Consider the following 6,945-nt stretch of genomic DNA (forward strand, 5'->3'; position numbering starts at 1 on the left):
AAGGTACCTCCCCCATTCCCCCTTCTTTTGATTGGTTGAGATCTTTGTTTTGTGTTGATTTGGTTAATTTATTGCAAACCCTAGGTGTTGATGTTGTTGTGTGCATTTATGATGCATTTATGGCTAGGGTTGTGGCTATGTTAGGGGTTGGTGTTAGGGTTAGGGTTAGGGATGTTGGGTAATTATGTTGGTGGTTATGTTGGGGGTTAGGGTTATAGTGGTTATGTTAGGGGTTATGGTTAGGGTTAGTGGTTAATTGTTAGGTTAACTTTAGTATGAATAGTAGTTATGCAAAATTTCGTTCATTTGTCCATTTGTGTTGGTTGGATGACATATATGGATTGATTATATTCTTCCCATTTTCTTAGATGCATAAGCTCGTAAACGTTCATTATTTGGACAAGTCGACATTTATGCTTGGAAATGATGATGAAGGGGAAGAGGCTATGGTTTTTGACACAAGTCCAAGCTTTGATTTGTAGTTCAAGTGAGAAGCGTCTTACATTGGAATGACCCAAATGCCGAGGTTAAGCTTATTGGGAGGTATGACGTTGGATTGGGAGTAAAGTCCCGATTAAAGAGTATGCCCATCACCTCCCAATTGCATTGGAATGTGTACAAGGAAAAAGTAGACGCATCACAAGACAAGTCTCTTGAGATCTTTGCCGCAAAGGTTGATCCTCCTCCTTTGCAAATTGATCTCAACCGCAATGCATCCTCCCCCATGCATGATGACAGTGCCGAGGTGTATGTCCCCAATTCTTCTAGCCAACCACCAAGTAGCCAACCCAATGAAGATCATATCAACGCTAGCGCCATAGTACTCCGTCATGATGCTATTCCTCATGTTGAAGAAGATGCTATTCCTCATGTTGATGATGATGCTATTGTTGCTCTAGAGGAGGATGTTTACTCGGAGAATGAAGAGATCCATTACAATCCAATTGGTAACTTGGATGTCATTGTGCGGCAACAAGACATGGACCGTACCCTCCCTTGTAACCTTATGTGTGGGTATAACTCGGATGACGAGGGTCCGGAGGAAGAGTTGGATGAGGATGGGTTGACTGCGCAAGAAAACGGAATCTACAAGGTGACCGGCAAGGAGAGAGGGCTGTCTTTGTTTAGAGATGTGAGTCTTGCGGACAATGCAGTCGTTGATGGTGGGATGAGATTATGGTTGTCCGAGCCAACGCCGTGCCCCAAATTTAGTGATCCTCGACCAGAAAATGAGGATGAGAATGCTCATTTGAACAAAGGCATCAAGTTTGGTTCTTTGATAGAGTTCAAGATATGGTTGTGTGACTATGCCATTAGGAACCATAGGCCGTTTGTTGTTGGTCATTCAAATCAAAAACTTCGGTACACGGTCAAATGTGACAAAGAAGGTTGCAAATGAATGGTCCGCGGTAGAAAAATCAAAGAAACCGGGCAATGGGTCTTGAAGAGTCATGTTGGCACTCACACGTGCGTACCCCCGGACAAGGCCGACCAAAGCAAAGGACACCGTCAACTCACGTCGGAGTATCTAGGATATAAATTGTTGCATCAAATAGCACATGATCCAACCGTGAAGGTCAAGTTTCTCATGTCTTCGATTGAGGAACAATTCGGACACCCGGTCAAGTACGGGAAGGCATGGATGGCGAAGGCAAACGCTATTAGGATGCTGCATGGTGATTATGAGGCCGCATATAACATTCTCCCCAAGATGTTGGCAGCAATTGCTCATCGAAACCCGGGAATGCGCCATCGGGTGGAGTCAATTGCCGGAGTGTTTCGTCGTGCCTTCTGGAGCTTTGGACAATGCATTGAGGCATTCACGTATTGTCGCCCGGTGTTGTCTATAGATGGTACATTCTTGGCCGGCAAATACAAGGGAACATTGATGATGGCGATGGCCCACTCTTCAAATGATAACGTGTTGCCGGTGGCATTTGCCTTGGTGCCTTCGGAGCACGATGATAATTGGGAGTGGTTCATGGAGCATGTGAGAACCAAGGTGATAGGCAACAGAGAGGTATGCATTATATCGGATCGCCATCATGGGATTCTCAAAGCAATAGACGTTGATATTCCCGGTCTTCCAAAGCTTCAACACCGTTGGTGCATGAGACACTTTGTTGCAAACTTTTACCGGGCATGCAAGAGCAAGGAGTTCCGCAAAGACCTTACCCTTGTTTGCGTTGCTTTCAACACCGCCACATTCAAGATCCGATATGATAAACTCCTCGAGGCTTGGAAAAGAACAAAGGGGGGAAAGAATTCTTGGTTAGGCACTTTCCGGAGAAGGAAAAGTGGTCACGCGCTTACGATGAAGGAGGTATGCGATATGGGGACATGACAAGCAACATGGTGGAATGCTTCAACAATGTGTTGAAGGGTGTTCGTTCCTTGCCGGTGACCGCAATACTCAAGTACACTTTCATCAAGCTCAATGAGTACTTCCTAAAGCATTCTGCAAGCACGGCCAAGTGGATTGGGGGAAAGATGGACTATCCATTAAAGGTTCATGATTGGTTGTTGCATCAAGCGCGCAAGTCTGCCAAACAACAAGTGATCACATATAATGAAAAAGAAATGATCTATCAAATCGATGAGCCGGGTGGGACAACAAGGGACGGTAGGTCTTACGATGGAGTTGCTTACGAGGTGCGCCTTAAAAACCGTTGGTGCCAGTGTGAGAGGCCACACAAGTATCATTGGCCTTGCTCGCATTTGATGACCGCAGCACGGGTGAGAAACATGAACGTATCCGATGGCACAACGGTGCGGTTGCACGAGTTTACATTGGAAAGAACAAGGTTGACGTGGGCGCCTCGGTTCAATCCTTTCCTTGATGCCTCACAGTGGCCTGAGTATGTTGGGCCAGACATTGTGCCAGATCCCACACTCATGGTGCCTATGAGGGGAAGAAGAAGAAAGAAGAGATTCCGGAGTGACATGGATGATCTAACTGGATACACTGGAATGAAGCAATTTGGTAGTGGTCATTTCATGGAGCCACCGGAAAACAACAATTGTGGAGAATGCAATGACACAGGACACAACGTTAGGACATGCAAGAAACGAAGAACCAACACGGGCACTAGTCAAACACGTGGACGGAGCAGTAGCCTTGGAGGGGGCCGTGGCCATGGAGGAAGGACTAACATTGGAGGGGGCCGCGGCCGTGGAGGAAGGACTAGCCTTGGAGGGAGCCGTGGCCGTGGAGGAAGGACTAGCCTTGTAGGGGCCCGTGGCCGTGTATCCGGTGGTTCTAGGACACGTCGGGTTGATAGGGGAAGGCCTATCGACGTGTTGCTCAATCCGGATGGTTAAATAATGTGAATGGTACTACTTTTAATATGTTCATGCATGTGTTGATATATTTGCCTCTTTACATGTCAATGTGTTCATATTTAGACTTAACATCTTTATTTGTTGTAGGGCATGGCTTCATCTGGTTCCATGACAAGGCCACCGTGTGCTCACCATGAAGACATGCCACACAAGTGGAAGGACGCATCTTTGGACAAGGTGAAGGAGAAGGATGTGAAGATTCCGCCATGTTGGTGTGGAGATGTTTGCAAGGTGAAGGAGTCCACCGACCGAAAGAAGTCATGGACCGAAGGAAGGAGATATTTTGTTTGCCCCAATTATGCTTACGATCGTGCGCTTCCAACTAACGCCTATGACCTTCCACCGGTATGCTAGAGAAGCAACATGTTACTCTCAACTGTGTGCCATCACTAACATCCTTTTTATATGCAGTCACCGCCTCCTCTATGCAAGTACTTCAGCTGGATAGATCATGAAGTGCCAAAAGATATCCAAAAGGACCAATTAGAAGATTGTTTTAGGCGCCAACGGCTGTTCGAAGAAAGGTTTCAAAGAGGCTTGGAGGAAGAGCGTCGTCAAAAAGAGAGGATGGAGCGGAAGCAACGCGAGGAGGAGAGGGCACGCCAAGCGAAGCTTGCTCGTGAGGAGGAGAGGGCAAGAAAGCTTGCAAGAGCTCGCAAGGCACAAGAGGAGGATGAGGCACGTGATAAGAAGGGGAAATGGCCCCGTATGACTCAGTAAAGCCTTCGCCTTCGCTGGACTCGTCATGTAACCGGATGAAGCCATGCCAAATTTATCATGAACTATGTAGTACTAAGGCAAAAGGCCATGTGTCGTCAACTTGTCGTGAATGAATTTGCCATTTGTATTGAATTTAGTTTGTTAGTGTATTCTGGGATTTGTCATGATTCTTATTGAAAAACTGTTGTGCTGTGAAGAGAAGTGGGATATAACAGAACAGAGTGCTCTGTTTTTGGAGTTAGAACCCTACCGCCAATGTCCATGGCGGTAGGGTGCTGGACCCTACCGCCAGGTTGCATGGCGGTAGGGGGGGCAATGGTTCTGTGACGAAGAAACCAAGACCGTTGGCGGTAGGACTGGACCCTACCACCACAGGCCATGGCGGTAGGGTGCTGGACCCTACCGCCAGGTTGCATGGCGGTAGGGGGGGCAACGGTTCTGTGACGAAGAAACCAAGACCGTTGGCGGTAGGACCGGACCCTGCCGCCACAGGCCATGGCGGTAGGGTGCTGGACACTACCGCCATGGGCTGTGGCGGTAGGATCTGGTCCCTCCTCTCCTCTATTTTGCCCCATATGTGTCGAATGTTAGCATAATATACCCAATTCTATCTCGCAAGCACATGCATAATTCAACTCAACATAGTTCATTAAATCCACGAATAGCACATGTTCAAACTAATTAAAACATGACCCGGTTCGAATGACATCAGTTCAAACTAATAGCTCAAGCTCGACGACACATGTTCTAAATAGGTAACATAAGCCTCATACTTATCAGACGTTCAATTTGATCGTCACACCCTTGATTACGCTTCAGTTGAAAGTCTGTGGATCCTGCCCAATGACCCAACACACCATTCGTTTCACGGAACCAAGCCCATGCAGCACGGCGCGCGGGATTCTCTGACACGCCCTGTTTGATTGCCCATCCTATGACCTGCCCGGGTTTCCTCAAGTCCATCTCACGGAATTCTTCTTTGCTTGCAGTGAACGCAATCTCAACTGCCAAAGTGTGTCTGCAAGCATATTCCCGGTCTTGCAGCTGATCAAGCATCCTCTCTTTCTCCTTCACAAGCTTTCGGAATGCTTTTTTCTCCTTAGCATTAGAAGGTTCCTCGATAAAGTGATACTTGCTGAAATCCTTCATGGCCGCATTTGCCTCATCACAACTCTTCAACCATGCTTCACATTCCTTCTTCAAGCAACGGTGTCGCTCCGCCATGATCTTCTCACATGCTATGTTCATAGTCATGGATCGACTGTCCATCCTACATGAACATACGGGTTCAAGATGACATAAACAAAAACATAAAATAAATTAAGTAGAGTACAACACTTGGTAACTTGATATGACATACAACACCAAGTTCTTAATGAGTTCAAATGTTAAGGGTACAAGTCATAGTAGTTCAAACGACGACCAAGCATAGGGTACATGTCATTATAGTTCAAATGACAAAGATTACATAGCCTCATGCAATACTATGCGGCGTACGGTCCCGGGTTGCAACAAATAACATCATTTCTTTCTTTGACCCATGCCCAACGAGATGCACGGTTCTCATCCGACGAGAATGGTTGGCGAACTAACCAATCAATGACCTGACCATGATTGCCCATGTCTATCTCAGCATATTCTGCCGTTGTCGCACACAATGTAATTTGCATTGCAAGATCACGCCTACAATTTTTTTCCGCCGTCTTGAGCTTCTTCATCAGCCTCTCCTTTTTTGTTATAAAATTTTCGGAACGGTCTTTATTGAAATAATTATATGAAAAGGCCCTACACTCTGCATTCAACGCATCAATGGCTTCGATCCACAAGTTCATCTTTTCCTCAATCAATTCGCGTTCACGGTTCGCCGCCGCCTCAGCAGAAGTTTCCAAGAAAACGAACGGTGCCATCCTACAATTCGAAAAGTTGCTATTAAATTAACTTAAATTTAATTGCTTTCTTAAGCATAACCTAACCCCCATTATGTACATTAAGACTAGCACTAGATCTAGGCCCACAAACTTTTCTACAAGCAATTCTAAGCACATCATACATAAGGAAACCACAAACATAAACCTAAATGGATCATAGTAATTGATTTGACCACACAAAAATGATGAGCTAGGGTTTGCAATCAAATGAGTAAATGCAAAGTAAACAAAGATATCAACCAATCAAAATGAGGGGAAATGAGAGAGCCACCTTGAATGATGAAAATGGTAAGAATCCACCGGAGAAATCTCAAACAAATGAGAGAGATTTGGGAGGCTCTTGTGCTTCAAAGAAAGAGGGGGGAGAGTTGAGCTCGGTGGAGAGGTGATGTGGGCTGAATGAGTGGTTGAGGAGGGGGGGGATATCCAGCCCCTCCCCACCTTATCCAGAACACAGGACCCTACCGCTAGAGGTTATGGCGGTAGGCTCCAGTAACCTACCGCCGTAGGGGATGGCGGTAGGCCCTTTTCCACGTCAGCGGCTGCCAACGGCCGTCAGTCGCCGTCAAATGGCCTACCGCCGTAGGGTATGGCGGCAGGGCACGCAATCCTACCGCCAGGCCCTCTGACGGTAGGCAAAAGGGTCAGATCCTGAAATTTTTCCGAACTGGGGTCAGATCCCGATTTTCTTTCCAAAAAAGGTCAAAACACGAAATTCAGCCTCCGTTGGTTCCCCTTTCCCCTTCCTCCGTGCGGACACAACCCTAGACCCCTCAAATCTCCAGCAAGCAACGGCCTTTTCAGGAACGTTGGCTGCTTTAGCTTTAGCGTCCGAGAGGGTGCGAATCTTCCTTTTCAGGAACGTTGGCTGCTTTAGCTGCGACATGATGTTCGTCAAAAAGGAGCACCTGCAGAGCTCCAAGAATCTAAAGAACGACTCGTTCACTGTCCGGTG

The sequence above is a fragment of the Triticum aestivum genome, chromosome 6B (assembly GCF_018294505.1).
Source record: "Triticum aestivum cultivar Chinese Spring chromosome 6B, IWGSC CS RefSeq v2.1, whole genome shotgun sequence".
NCBI lineage: Eukaryota > Viridiplantae > Streptophyta > Magnoliopsida > Poales > Poaceae > Triticum > Triticum aestivum.